General features: G+C 44.5%; 1 long non-coding RNA gene across 1 annotated transcript in view; it reads left to right on the top strand.

Moving 5' to 3' along the window:
• The window catches only part of LOC146206627 (uncharacterized), a 47453-nt gene extending 32305 nt beyond the window's left edge, over positions 1–15148 (top strand). Inside the window, exon 3 of the long non-coding RNA XR_014703273.1 lies at positions 15071–15148. This is a non-coding gene — a long non-coding RNA (uncharacterized LOC146206627). The remainder of the gene's footprint in view (positions 1–15070) is intronic.
• The last annotated feature ends 200 nt before the right edge of the window (positions 15149–15348 follow it).

The following is a 15348-nucleotide window of genomic DNA, read 5'->3' as shown; positions in this document are numbered from 1 at the left end:
ATGGGGTTTAACATGAGATATAGCAGCTTATGAAAAAATTGTGCGGTGACTGCAATAAACGCTCAACCAAATGTTTTGAGTTGTTTTTCACCGCAGATCTACGTGACCATGAATGTGAAAGGGGAAAAGGAAACCCACGGCTTTCGAAACGCTAAAAGCATTATTTACTTAGTCAGTCTGGCTGTTTTTAATGTTACTCGGATTTGAGACACTGCCACACTCACCACTCGTTTCAAACCGTTCTTGCCTTTTTTTTTTTTTTATTGAGAAAAATGCTTTACAAAAGCTGACTTTTGATTAAAGTGGGACAGAAAGGGTCCCAAATCAAAGCCTTCAGGGAGATCTATTAAAAATTTCTTTATACAAGCATAACAAAATGACGCAAATACGGCATTAATAATGTTATAATCCATGCGCAACAGCAAACATTTAACACGATTATAACTCATTCCATAGAAAAAAAATAGAGGGTCTCTTATATTTCTCTTAAGAGGAGAACGGCGAAAGTCTATCCTTCCTATCCTATAATTTGCCTCCCATCGTTAGCCTCTTGTCGGCATTCGTTGTAGTGCTACATACAATTATAATTTGTTTACAGAAAAGAAAAGGCGCAGTATCTATCACACTTTCTCCTTCAAGTGTGAGTTTCGACGGTACACCATCGTTCCTGTCGCGTGGCGTTCCTTGGCGCGCGTTCAAGAAGGCATTGCAGATGGCTGGGACGCATCCCGCCTCGGCCAATCAGAACTCCGCAAAAGCGGGACACACTTTGTCCACGACAGAATAAGCCATTAAAGGCTTTCGCCTTGATATTAAAACGATGTCTTTGTAAGTTTGCTAAAGATATATTGTTATAATGAAAGGCCTGGAGGACTGATGCGTTTTAACGCACGAAAGGAAATAGTTAGATAATGATATTTGCTGATAGCAGTAGGCGTTGCTTGCTACGGTTGCTGTTAACTTTTGAGAATAACAAATCGTCAATCTTACAAAATCTAGTGATATTTAATGTTTGCGACACAAGATGAGCGAAGTGCGGGAATCACTGTGTCTTCCTAACCAGCACTGATGAGTTATGTTAATTTTGGCTGAGGTAGTCTTGCCTCGGCAGCCGCTTTTCGATGGAAGCGAAAAGCAAGGCGCCCGTGTGCTGTGCGATGTCAGTGCACGTTGAAGAACCCCAGGTGGTCGAAATTTCCGGAGTCCTCCACTACGGCGCCTCTCATAGCCTGAGTCGCTTTGGGACGTTAAACCCCAAAAACCAACCAACTGAGGTAGACAATTAGAATAATATTAAGGCTTCGGTGAAAGGGAGCAGCTGCATTCGAACTGCACGATACTGCCGATAACGGATGCCGTTTGAGGTATGAGATAGCATTTAGCCACCATCAGGATACTATCTAGCACATGACGCGTGACTGAAATAAATTTGGACTGAAGTGAACGAAGAATGCGTTGCTGAAACTAAAGCACTGTGATACCAATAACGTCTTTTTGGCGCACTGTTCACTGTGTGCGCTAAATATCAATTTCTCATCTAGTATGACATCAATCAAGTAACCAATCAAGCAATCAAGCAATTTAGAAAGAGAAATGATCTGATTAACGAAGTAAAGCGGTGGGATATTAATAGCCTGCCTATGATGGGAATGAGAAACTACGAATTTTTTTTTTTTTTTTTGTAGGGTGGATTTAAAGCCAGTTGTTTCGACGTAACTAGACTTTCAAGTTAAGCCATCGAGGTTGAATTTTGTTCATTTCCGCTTTTTTCACTAGTAAATAACTTACTATTATTATCGTATCATAGAAAGCTATTAAGGTTTCCGTCGCCAGCCTAAAGATTTGCGAGGCCCTCGTTCAGACCCTGACGACAGGGACGTTTAATGATTGTGCAGCCCGCATTAGGCACTTACACTGTCTGCTATGTGAAGCTGTCACCAGTACAGTTTTTCATGCTACTTCCATAAAGATCATTGTTAAAGCCTCAACAAAATTTCACGCCCCCTTTCCTGTAACAAATCTCAGGTGGGTTCAACCTCGTGCTCGCATTGATGCTTATACGCCCGATTCGAGAGGCCGCTCACTAAGAGCTACAATGCAGGGAAGACTAGCCTCGAGAAGCAAGGAAGAATATGGAGGGAGTTGCAAGGAGAAGTCTTCTCTCGTACCGCTTATGTATCGCGTGGGAGAAAGAAGGCAGTCTATCATGGCCAGACTGAAAGCAAATGCACACGGGTAGGCATATCACTTGGCAAACTAATCTGCATTAATGGGTCGCGAATCTATTCATAGGCTATAATGGTTATCGAGAGTAATCGCATGCGTGTGCGCTTAATTGCTGAGAGAGTGCATGTCCCACCTGGGTGGTGGCAGTGACCGTACACTTATTTCTACTAAGTTCCTCTTGCTGTTGAGGTGTATAACTGTAGGCTAAGGCGCTCAGGGTAGAAATACTGATGCAAGGTAGGAGGAAGCGTTAACTCGGTTAGGTTCAGTTCGCCTCCTCTGCATCGTAGTAGTCACGTATTCAGCAGGCGAGGATGCAGAGTGCCGAAGGCAGCGGCGGTCACTCGCTCCGTTCGTTGCACGCCAACCAGAAACAGGAGACTGAAGCTGGCTGAGAGTTTTTCCGCCGAAGTCACCGTATAACTTAACGGACATCGTGTATCAGGCCGTGCTGCCGACTTCTGCGCACGCGGCTGCGTCATCGCTGGGCGACGGGCAAAGCAGAGCAACCAGTGGCCAGCACCCCGTCCTCGTCGCGGCCGCTAACGCGTCCAGCGTAGTAAGCCGTGACGCACGCTCCGTACAGAGCGCGAACTGAGCGCGTAATCGAAGGAGCCGATCTCGCCCGTCGTCGGTGGGCTGCCCACTCTGGACATGTGCTGACACGCGGGAACGTCTTTCTACCCTTTCTTGTTTTCTTTTCCTTATCGCTGGAGTGAAAACGCATTCACGTGACGTGTGTGAGGGCCGCTTTTCCCACACCTGCGGCAACAACCGGTGACAGGGGAAACACCAGGGTCGCCAGGCGACGCACGCGACATTAAATGGGGCGGAAAAGATCCTAAAACAAACAGCAATAAAGGGTTCATAAACAAGGAGACGGTTGCAGGCATTGCCAAAAGTTTGGCCAACAAGGGCCACGCAGCATGCAATCGGAAGAAAAAAAAAATTTCCACCGTTGGGTACAGTCGGAAAAAAACAGAAAAATTTGGAAAAAAAAAAAAAAAGCTTTTTCTCGTTTTTTTTCCCGAGGCATGGAAAATCGGGAAAAAACCATAAGGTATGATTGCCTTAAAGAAACATGAAGATTTGTGCTAATTGATAGTACTTCTAAGTAAGAAAGAGCACTGAAAAGGCTGCAGAAAGGATATAATTTATTTGCTGTTATTTAGTTTGGTTGTACAAATTAGACTTACTTCAGAACGTTCGTAATAAATACTTCGTCTATTAAAACCATTTCAGATGCCAAAATGATGCATTCTTTTGTTTTCCCTCTTCTGTTGAGTGTCGAAGCGTGAAGATATGAAATGCAGTCTTGGTTTGCTTATTTGTACTTCCAATAAATTTCAGATAAAATCTAGTCAGGTTGTAGTCTCATTGGTGAGAAGGTTTCGTTCGGGCGCCGATTTCGATCAGCCCATCATCGACCACTAATGCAGTAGCTGGCCGTTGTCGCGCGTCGTTGCGCCGTTGATAGTACGTCACGTCACTGCTTCATACGTCATTAAATAAATGGTGCTAACGATGCGTCTCGATCGGGCGAAGGAGCACTTAACGCCTTTTTGGAGCTGAATTAAGATATATGTAAAAGGTTTGTTGTGTCCAAATTTTGGCTGTGGGTGACCTCACATACAGAGAAAACCCATAACATGCTTATAAATCCTCAAAACTTTGTGTCCCAGCCCCCTTTAAAATTAACACGATAAAATGTGAATGCATAAAAATTGAACTGGAAGAAAAAATGGTCGGAAACTCAACATGAACAGATTAGAAGAATGTAGAAAGAAGCACAAACACATCGCCAGTGCTAGAGCGCCTTGGTATATGTCAATGGTCTAATTAAAAATGCGATTAACTTTAATCTGTCTGCCAAACATTATAAGAAAATGAACAGAACTTGCAGTTCACGTGCTCATGTTGTATTCACTATAACAAACTGAGAACACACGCAAAACAGCATTTTTTTTTTTTTTTGTCAGATGGCGTACTGTAGTAACGAGAAAAGCGGTAAACGTTAAATTACCAAGATTTGACAAAGGAAAAAAAGGAGCCGTTGATATAAAAGAGTAGTGTATAGCTTGAAATGGCAGAAATTTCCGATACGTATTTACGCATATGGCTTATTTGGAGATAAATGCGGCAAACTTTGAACAAAAATAAAAGCATGAGCAAGAGTAAGCATGTATAAAAATGCACGATGAACATACAGAAATGTTCGTGATTATGGTTCCGTGTTTGATGTAAACAAAAATAAGATAAACCTTGAACAGTACAAGATAACTCACGAGAATATAAAAAGCACATTCGGATGTAAATATAGAGAGACTAGACTTGTACCAGGAAGGAGAAAACACAGAAACGTGGTCAGACCTTACTACCACATGATTGATTGCAGAGAAAAATTCAGATATAGATTGAACTCCGCCATACGAGTTTTCTACAAAAAATAAATCACAAGTAAAATATATATGAGACAAAAAAAAAAAAACAACAACGAATGCGCTAAGGAAAAGGAGGCACGAAAACAAACACAGAACTTTTTCTACCCGCGCTATACTGCTCCTCTCTGCTCCTCTGCTGCTCCTCTCATTTCCAGCGCCGCTCATCAAATTAGACACTTTAAGTTGTATGTTGGAATGAATGAACACACCTTCTGTAATCTACGTCTCGTGTGTCTATGCCTGCACTAAATGTGCACACAGACTAAATTTGACAAATTCTGAGACGAAGTAGTGAAGGCTGCACCACATATGACAGCAATCTTCTAGAATCAACCAATGTGTCATTTGTCTTCCTACAACCGTCTAAAAGCGGCGCGACATTTGCACTAGCAGTACTCTGCTCGAAAAAAAAGAAAAAAAAAAGACTGCTGTTTTAGTGCAGTTACACTTCTTGATCGATACAAATAATTGATATTTTTCAAACTTTTTCAATATTTCAGGGAAAAACCTGGTTCTTTTCCTTGATTTTTTTTCCAACCTTCCAAATTTTCTGAAATTTTACATCTCTAGTGCCTCATCAAATGATACAGCTGCAGCGAATTTGCGTAATACGTAGGGGACACACGTGACGGAGGGCGTCGATGGTGCCGAAACAACCGTACTTGCTGGCGTTGGAAGAGTCGTAGGAGCGCATCAACACAGAGCCGGATCGGGTCTTCTTTGCCCTTGAAAGTTTTTCTATTCGGTCCCCCCAGTGAAGCCAGCGGCACGCCGTTGCGGCCGGAACAGAGGGCGCATTCATCTCGCTCTGTGCTAAGGTGCCCCAAGCGAAGTTATCGAGGTACCCTAGCTTGTACGCGCAGAGCACACGGCACAAGCCGCGAGGGTGTGCAGACACGAAGATAATCTCTGGAGTCTGGAAACATTGCCTCTCCCCGGAAGACCACGCCGGAGTTGCACTAAAAGTTCAACATACAATGGCGGCCTAATTCGAGGGCCCTGGAACCCATCCCAGGAACTTTTTCACGACTACACCATGTGTAGTTACCTTTTGTAGATGAACGTTGGCAAACTAAACATAAATAACACATGTAAAGAACAGTGTAACAGTCACTGACCAGGGCCCGCTTGCACGAAACAATCTTAAGACTGTCTTAGCTAAGTCCAGACTTAACTGGAGTCTAAAGAATAGGCCACTAGCATGGCCGCTTAAGACTGGAGTTAAGACTGGGCTTCAGTCCTGACTTGAATAAGTCGCTTGTATGTTTACGACTCTAGTGCTGTCTTGGTTAAGACACAAGGACGCCAGGTGTCTAAGTAGAGAAATTAGGGAAATACAGGGATGCGCTGGCACTGTCCCTGCTGTAAGATGTACACATTCCGCCAATTTCGCGTTGTGTAAAATCCGTGCCATTGCTTTTTGCGGCTTAAGATTGTGTTACGAGGAAAAATGCCCCAAGTGGTTGCTGAGGCCGTTCTGGGAAGCCACTCTGGTGAACATGAACCCGAAGCGTTCGACGTTCGGAACACGAGCCGTCTTAAATAAGCGTGGTCTTTCTAAAGACACCATTTAAGTCTGGACTTAGCTCGGACTTTATCGTGCAAGCCGGCCCAGGTCAATAGAAAAATGACGTTCGGCACCCGTACGGGTTCCTTGTTCACAGTGAGGCATGGCAGAGGAGAGACCGACAGAATTTAAAAACGAAACTTATGAGTTAATGATTGCATGATAGACAGGTGGCATGGTTCCTTATTTCCGGTTCATGGTATCTGGCGTCGTCTGGTTGAATGATGATTAGAGCAAAAGGCGTGCCGTCAAGTCACATTCTTTCGATTAAATAGCAGAGCTGTTCCAGTCAATGACGTGCTGGCGCTCTTGTGCGTGCTCGGCAATTGCGTTCGAAGTCACTTTTTGTTTTGGACATCGCGTTGATGCTTTTTGATCCTTCTGCCATGCCTAATTGTGAACGAGGAACCTGTACAGATTCTGAAACGTCATTTCTATTGACTTGGTCAGTGACTGCTATACTACTCTTTCTGCTAATGCCTGAACAGACGAACTTTCGTCGAAGTTTGAACTGTAACACATGGGTTTACCTCGACACTGTGCAACAATAAGGAATACCCCTTTCATCCCCACCCCTCACGTTAATAAAGCTGCTTGCAATACCCGTTACTCTAACACTCCCTCAGGGAAGAGTCCCTAAATCCTATTTTCTTGGGGTCGCACCGTTTAAAAAAAAAATGTTCGCTCTATCTTTCCGACTTTTAGCGTTCCTTACTACCGATATCAGAGCCAGTCAATTAAGCATATTGCTTCTCGGCGTTAACCGTCAGTGATAAAGCAAGAGAAGAAACCGGGTAGCGTCATTACAGAAGCATTGAACATAATGTTTTGTACATATGTAGACTGTCCTGTGATGTAGTCTTGTACGTACGGTGTAACGTTTTATACGGTGTTTAGTTTCCGTACGCTGCCACTTTTGTTACACATTTTGCAAACAAGATTACGAAATAGGCCTATTATGTGTTTGTAAACGTGCGCTAGCTGTCCTATTGCTGCTCCTAATGATGTATTAGATGTTAATTCTTTTTCTTTTTATTGAATCACAAAAGGGCTTTGCTGTTCGGCCATTTACCTGTGCCCTGGATTTACCAAGGTTTTCTCACAGCTTCCTTGCCAGAGTATTGTTGTTTATCTGCGCAAGGAACATTTAATTGAGTTGTAGAATTTATGCCAGTGTGTGTTTAAAAGCGGTCCTGCACACACCGAGAAAAGACATGCCTCAATCTCAATTGTTTAAACAGGGGTATCGGATGTCATGATCAGCCTGGCTACGTCCACTGCAGCCGAAATTCATCTCCCATAAATCTTCAGTTAGACCTGTTTTGCGCCATCCCCGACCACCATATGCCGGCAAACTTATCTCGTCTGCCTACCTGACTGACTACCTCCCCTTGACGCACTTTTTTTTTTTCGTTGGAATGCACTCTGTTGCGCTTACAAAACAGCGTTAATCACTCTCACCGGTTAGACGCATCTGCCAAGCACTGTACGTTCTTTTTTCCCTTGATCTCCGCGGCGATGCTACTACCTTAACTTCTGTTCAATCTGCGCTGTGGCCTTTCTGCCTCGGTACGCTACCATTACCATTTTCATTTGCACACAACGCTGCGCTGTATTTCACCTGATTTGGGGCTTTTTCTTCGGCTTTCAAGTTTCGGCCCCACATAGAGTGGTACAAGTAGAATGCTGTTCTTGTGGGCGATATCGGAAAGCTTCCGTTCATAACTTGATATTTCCAACAGAATTCACGAGATAGTTATACCACCCGGAAGCGAGAGGTACAGTGACAGCACTGCGCGGCGGTGAATACAAGATCTTTTTTTTTTTTTTTTTTTGCTCAGTAGTATTTGTAGTCTTCTCTGCATATATAGTGCGCATGGGATCACCATCAGGATAACTTTTAGCGTTCCAGTGACGCAATGCGCAAAGGCACTCCATGCTGGCAGACCATCGCGGGGCCCTGCAGGGACGTAATGCCACTCCATGTTAACCAATCAGCGTGGTGCATTGAACTGGCGTCAGGCGGCTCGGTGCTACTGCATGCTGACCAATCAGCGGGACACCTTGCGGCAGTGGTTTCATGCATGGCGCCACTCATACTGACCATTTAGAGCGACGCTCTGTAGTTGTGTCATGTGGCTGACATGCCGACAACATATGCTGCATTGTTGAACATCCTAGCCAACTAATCGAGAGATTGCATGCGTGTCTTTCTTCGCTGAGTTGCCGAACACTGCGAAATAATAAAATAAGCGAAAGAAAAATACTAGCAAGAGCGCATGAAGAAGTGTCGGAATATCCTTAGTCCAGCAAGCTGACTCAAAGAGGGAAATTGCTCCACACTCACGGACTTCGGAGGATTTCGGGAGTGGGAACCATGACGTTTCATTATGATTATAATTACTTTTTTTTTAATTGCGTAAGGGCATTTTCGACCAACAGCTGTCAAACTCAATGATAGAAGTGAACTGGGGTTCATGTTATGTGCTGCGGTTCGAGCTTTCACCAGTAGATTTCTCTTACTCAATGTCTTTCGTGCTTTGCTGGCGCCTTTTTCATTGCATATCAGTCTCGCACCATGACTGGCCAATGTTCGGGCACACCCCAATCACGGGCCACGCTTACCTGCTAGAGGTTTTGACGCGTTTGAATTGTGGTGCTGGCGGAGACTCTCGAGAGCTCCTTGGACGGCCAGAAGATCAATTCAGTCGATATTGTCGACCATAAACCCTGACTGCTCATTGGAGGGTCAAATTCTAAAGTTAAAACTCAGCTACTTTGGTCATCTGATGAGAAGAGAGGAGTCGCTGGAGAAAGATTTGATGCTGGGAAAGGTTGAGGGTCACCGGAGAAGGGGTAGGCAGCGAACGCGATGGTTAGATGGCATCCTCGAGGAGCTGCAGATGAAGTTATGTGATGTTAGGAAGATAGTGAGAGACCGGAAAGCGTTGCGTGATATGGTCCATGGGGGCACGAAGAGTCGGACACGACTGAACGACTGAACTGAACTGAACTGACTTTTGCAACATCGTACCTGGGGAAAACAAGTTGCTATCCATGAAGCAACCACTAAATGGATTCCCGTGGTTCAACGGCTGAAATATGATGGCGGCGTGTAACCATTGAATGCGCGCCCCTGTAATAGCGTGACCTCGCAAAAGAAGAGAGAGAGAGAGAGAAACAACTTTATTTGCTCGAGCTAAATACGACGTCTGCTTAGACGCCGTCGATGGGAGTGGTTCCCTCTTCAAGGGACCCATATGCATCCCTGGCCGCCTGGCCCCTGGAGATCAGGACGAGCTGGTCTTCTACGGCGGGGCTGGTTAGCAAAGTCTCCCATCGCTCGGTAAGGGATGATGAGGGATGGGGTGGTGGGGTAGTGGGGCAGGTAAGAGGTGGGGGGATTTCCTTGATGAAGTTGCATACTCCAATGACATGTTGGAGCGTGCCTATCTCAGTCTTGCAGAAATCACATTCCTTCTGGTACCTTTCCGGATACATCTTGTGTTGAAGGTAAGGGTGCGGGAAGGATCCTGCCTGTATCTGCCTGTATCTGCCTGTAGATCGCTTGCTGTTCTCTGGTAAGCGATTTGTGAGGGTCGGGGTAACGTCGCCTCTCCGTCTTGTAATAGTTCGTAATTTCCTTATAACTAGTAATGGACTGTGGCTCACCTTCCTCTGCCCGGTGTTCCATCTCTGGGGCGAACTGGTGGGCAAGCTCGTTGCCCTCCAGCCCACAGTGAGCCGGTGTCCATATCAACTCAACTTTCCTTTCAGGAAAGTCGCGTTTACTTTTGAGAATTCTTAGTGCCGCAAGAGACCCCCATCCCTTTCTGTAATTGTTATACGCCTTTTGCGAGACGGTGACAATTCTTCCCACTTTGGGCTGCGCGAGTGCAAGCGCTATCGCGGCCTCTTCTGCCACCTCTGGAAAAGGCGTCTCAATAGAGGCGCAGGTTACGAGCATATTCCGCGTCGTAACTGCCAGCGTGCCTTTCGATGAAAACATGGGTAACGAAGCGTCTGTGAAGAGAGTGGCACCCTGTTCCTCTTCTTCTATTTTCTCTAATGTATCCGTCAAGGCCGCTATGCGAGCCGTTCTGCGGCCGTCGTTACGACCCGGCCTCATGTTTCGAGGCAGCGGCTTGCGAGGCAGTAAGCCGCTGCCTCGCAAAAGAAGCACGCGTGCTTAGGTTGTTGACTATCGCGCCTCTTTCTGTGCTGGAGACCGAATTCAATGATTTCACAAAATGTCATCAGTGATTGATTTCATGTTTAGCCTTTAGCCTTAATTTCTTAGCTTTCCTCTATATGACCGCTTCATGAAAAGTGCCTCAGACCAAGTACCTAAGCGGGTCTGATCTGGTATTTCTATGCGGTTTATGCAGCCTTAAGGCGATGCCGCGGCCTGTACGTTTGGTTTCGACTTAAAACCCACTGAACAACTCTGGCTTCAAAGGGGGCCCACTCCATAGTATGGACGTAGCAGAGAACGTATACCGCGAATCCAAGATGGTCGCTCACTGCAGCAAGTGCCACGTAGAGGAATAGAACCCATTGCGGGCTTCACTGCGGCTCTTGGTCTGGCGTTTTAACCTACTGCGTTTTGTCTCGTCATGACCAATAATCGCTGGCAGCGGACACAGTGCAGTCGCTCCGATTATCTAAGGCATGCAACACTCCTCAAGTCATTTGTATACATTTCTGACAAAATCCGCGGAAAAACAAGCCATGCAAAATAAATTTCTCGCTCCTGTTTCCAATGTTCAGTTTAGAGATTTTCTTAAGTTGGCTGAGTTAATATTCATTTTTTACTTTATGTAACAGACATGAAGCAGACATTTAGCAGCAAATAGAACATAAGAGAAAAAGAAATCACATTTCTGAAGAAAACCGGCATTGAAATTGAAATAACAGCATAATCCAAGCTCAATTTTCTTTGTTTTCATCCAGAGCATTATATTTGGGTCGATTTCTCAATGAACCCAACACAGCAGTGAAGGGCCGTTGAATCTGCGCCGGCTTTATTTGCGTTACGTTCGTGCGTTAACGCGGCACTTACTCTCAGAGCCCATTGATCTGCATGCCGAGCCTGCCTCGTTGTGCGGATCAGTGATCTCGAAGGTGTTTATATATTACAGACTATGTATTTATGTACGGTCTACTACTTAGGCACTAAAATATATCACCGTGCGCCCTTATCGCGAGCCTTTTCCAGCGCTGGCGGCCGACGCCATGTCGCTCCCTAGCGCTCGTAAAAAGTGTACTGGAGAATTGCCAGGCGCCTCGAGATGACCAAAGTGTTTTCACCCTTCCGACAGCCTAACAAACGCCCGGCTTACAGTCAGGCAGAAGCGTTTTGCATCTTTTTACCCTTTTGCAGTTCTGACTCATGTTTTGCTTAAGCAAAATAAGTTTGTGCCAAGAAAAAAAAAAAACAACAGAAAAGGCACAGTTCCTCCTCGCCAAGATAAAGGCGCGCCGTGTATTTATTACAGAACCGCAAGCGTCCCAACGTCCTCGCGAATTTCTGGACAGCGCAGATAAAGTCAATTTTCGCTTCCGAAGATCTGTTTGCCTCCCACTTCTGGACAGGTTCAAATCTCTACGAGACAAGTGCCTTCACTCGGTCTTCTCAAGTAAAAGCGGGTTTTGATCGGGAGCGAGGATTAACAGCAAGATGTCTTTTCACTGCACAATTAAAAGGGAAGTCATGAGCACCGTCTGCACGGGAACGCTGAAATAGGGTTGTCATTCCATTCCAACTAAGTAGACTCATTCGTCACAGTCGAACGTTTTGGCGATGGCCTGATATTTTTCAGTCCAGTTTCTGTGACGACGTTCAGTCTCCCTGTCAGAGCGGGTGTTAGTGGACCATTCGACACAGAACCTAAGATGCGAAACTATCATTACATAAAAGAGCTCGGGAACTGCGTGTAGTGCTACGGCGCGCCGAGCACGTAAGAGAAGTCCGAAGGCGAAGTGCACTGACACACAGACAGCGAACTGACAACTGTTTATACAAACAGTAAACAGTTGACTATAAACAGTGCGGTCATTCCATGCCAAACACACAGCAGTTCGCGTTCGACCATCTCTGATTTCCACCATAAACATTTGACCTGCTATTCAACCGTAGAAACTCATTTCTAATAATACCAGTTCTGTGAAAGCGCTTTGAATTTCGCAGACGAGTGCAAAAAAGTACGCGTTTCAAAAATTAAAAAGCAAACAAATTTTTACTTTTATGATCCAAGCTTTTCCTAATTAATACGCACGTATTGTACGCTGTAGCCCACACCATGAAATCTTCAGTAAAACAATTATATGCCTTGTTTTCGTAAATAACCATCGCGCAATATTTATGAAAAATATAAAATTCCTTAGTGACTCTCTTTAACACGTAGTACCTCATTCAAAAGTGAAATAAAACCAACGTTAAAAAAAATGCCGCAAACAAAAACGTTTTTCGGAGTTTTAGGGCATATATTTCATACAGTGGTGTTTATAGTAACAGTATAAAATGTGGCCTGATTGATAGTTTTATTGTAATTTCGCTCAGCGGTTGTCATCGGGGAACTTTGGTTTAAGGTGAGAAAAATATTTTGAGTTGAACAGCGTGCCCTATAGTTACGCTTGCTCCGTACTGCTGCTGCATTGAATAAATCGCTTTCGTCGGTGGATAAGGAATGCCTTTTTATTAGGTGAATAACTGCCATTACAAAACTTGGAAACCCAGCGAATTTGGTCGGCTGTGAATGAAGAGGAACAACAACCTCTAAAAGCCTGCACGACCATGGTCAGAAATGTTGGACACATTCTGAAGATTTTTTCTACGTATTTCTTTTCCAGGTATTGTAAAACTGTACCATACCAATCAATACATACACAGATGCTCCCTCGCTAGGCTTGTATGCCATCTATTTTCCCATCCCGTTGGTTTTCTATGGACGTCTAGATTACTCGTTGTGAGCGCAGGAAAGAATTCGGAAGCAGAATTTGGCTCCGCATCGAACGCTTAGACTATTTTTGTCCATATCTTATAACAACTTAAAATCTTTTTATTTTTTTGTAACAATATTTATTGCCTCAGCGCATCAGTAGCGTATGAGATGAAGAATGAGGAAATGATCAAATGAATGGAAAAAGGTCGGCTGATTTTATGAAGTCCAGGAGTGAGCGATGATGTGGTCCCTGCGTACAAGCGGTATACGAGGCAGGATTGCTTGCTGAAAGGACAGCTGTCATCAAGTGCCGGATTCGTGCCGGTTTCAGAGCTGGGCAGACCCACAAGCAAGTGGTGAATGTCGAGCTTCAACATTTTCGTCTTTACATATCGGACACCCTGGGCGGAGATATGAGTGTCGGAAGTGAGACCACGTCCGAGTGACAGCTGGTGTGACTTCAAAGCTATTGAGAATCACGCCGCCCGCTTTCTAACAAATTGTTACCAGTTTCCAAGAAGCACCTCTGATATTAAAGACCAAATTAACTGGGTCGACCTGTCTTCGCGCCGCAAAATATTTCGCTTTATATGTTTGCAGGATGTACTCTGTAATCAAGTACTCTTTAGACAAAAACCGATATTCACAGGCACCGAGTTACGTGCCTGAGCGCCTGAGAAAGGCACAACCTAAATATAAAACAAATTTTACCCTGCGCCTCTGTATATAAGCACGCATTTTTTTCCGCTCACTATCAGTCAGTGGAATCGGCTCTATAGTCATACTGGCGTTATTGAAGATGCTGATGACACAAGGTTTTCAAATGAGCTTATAGCACGTTTAACTTGGTTCTGCTCCTTTGCTTGCATCTGCCTTGCTGGTTTGCTTGCGTATATGTTGTTTCCAACATTAGTGTAATGAAGTCTTTGTTTGGTTTACGACATCCTTCGACTGTAGTTTACGTTATGTTTTGAACCTGGTTTATCTCACAGCTTTGAGACAGTCAAGCGTTTCTCAGCCACGCAACCCCTCCCCCCCCCCCCCCCCCTTTTTTCTGAAACGCCCAACAAGAGATATGTAGGTACTAAAATAAGTGACATAATTACATTTCCCAGTATTCTAAAAAAAAAAAAAAAAAACCGCAGCTCACTGGTTTTCAGTGCCACATTAAAATAAAGTGCTTTTACTACTACTACTACTACTACTACTTACTACTCGTTGCGAGCGCAGGAAAAAGGTTGGCAACAAATTTTTGCTACGAAGCCAAAGTTTAGACCATTCCCGTCAACGTGTGCCCCCACAGTTGCCTCACAATTAAAAGCGTTTTCAGCGGAAAACTGGCCTTAAATCGGCACTTTAACTAAGCGCTACGAACGCACCTGCATGGAGAAGCGTGTCGGGATTCAGGAGTCCTGGTAGGCTCGCTTGCCGTTTCACACACGGAGCTTTTTACAACTGCCAACATGGAAAGCTGGCGCCACTGTCTATACGAGTTTCCTAAAGGTAACTTCAGCCCTCATTGCGCCTTAAGCTGGTCGGTACGCTACGACTGTCGACTGACCAATAAATAATTCAAAGATAACCTGAATTTTTTTTGACAATCATAAACATGCGAACATTCTATAGGCTTGGTATAAATTGCAACAAGCGCGCAGAAAAGCACATATGTGCAAAATTCGCCCACACTGAAAGATGGCCTTCTCTTAATAGGTTCTCCGTTGAAATCGAGCAATTTTTTCTTTTTTGCACTTAATAAGAATCTAAAAAAAAAAAAATCTCCTTATACACTTTAAGAACCTTTTTATTTCATTTCGGAAAACAAACGTTTCATGCGTGTTTTTGCTGTTGCGCTTTCACCACTATGCTTTTGCGCCCTATGTTTACTCTTTCAGAAAGTGGTCTGAACGCGCCAACTTCCTGCTCTTACTGTGTCCTGACGCTGCGCGCACGGGGTTGCAAATAAAAACATGAAATTAGAAGTGGAAACCTGTCCTGCCGACAGTGACCGCCATATTCATGTTGGTAAGCGCAGCATACGGATATTTCCCGTAAGCAATCAGGTATGGTACATACATTCAATGATTATATGTTTATGGCGGTTTTAATGTTGCATCACAGGTTTCTCATGAAGCCTTGGATAAGACAAATACAAATTAGTTTTTCTTAGAAC

Source organism: Amblyomma maculatum, chromosome 1 (genome assembly GCF_055883805.1).
Source record: "Amblyomma maculatum isolate TAMU_Amacu chromosome 1, ASM5588380v1, whole genome shotgun sequence".
Taxonomy (NCBI): domain Eukaryota; kingdom Metazoa; phylum Arthropoda; class Arachnida; order Ixodida; family Ixodidae; genus Amblyomma; species Amblyomma maculatum.
The sequence above is the reverse complement of the archived record's forward strand: the minus strand, read 5'-3'. Positions and strand labels throughout refer to the sequence as shown.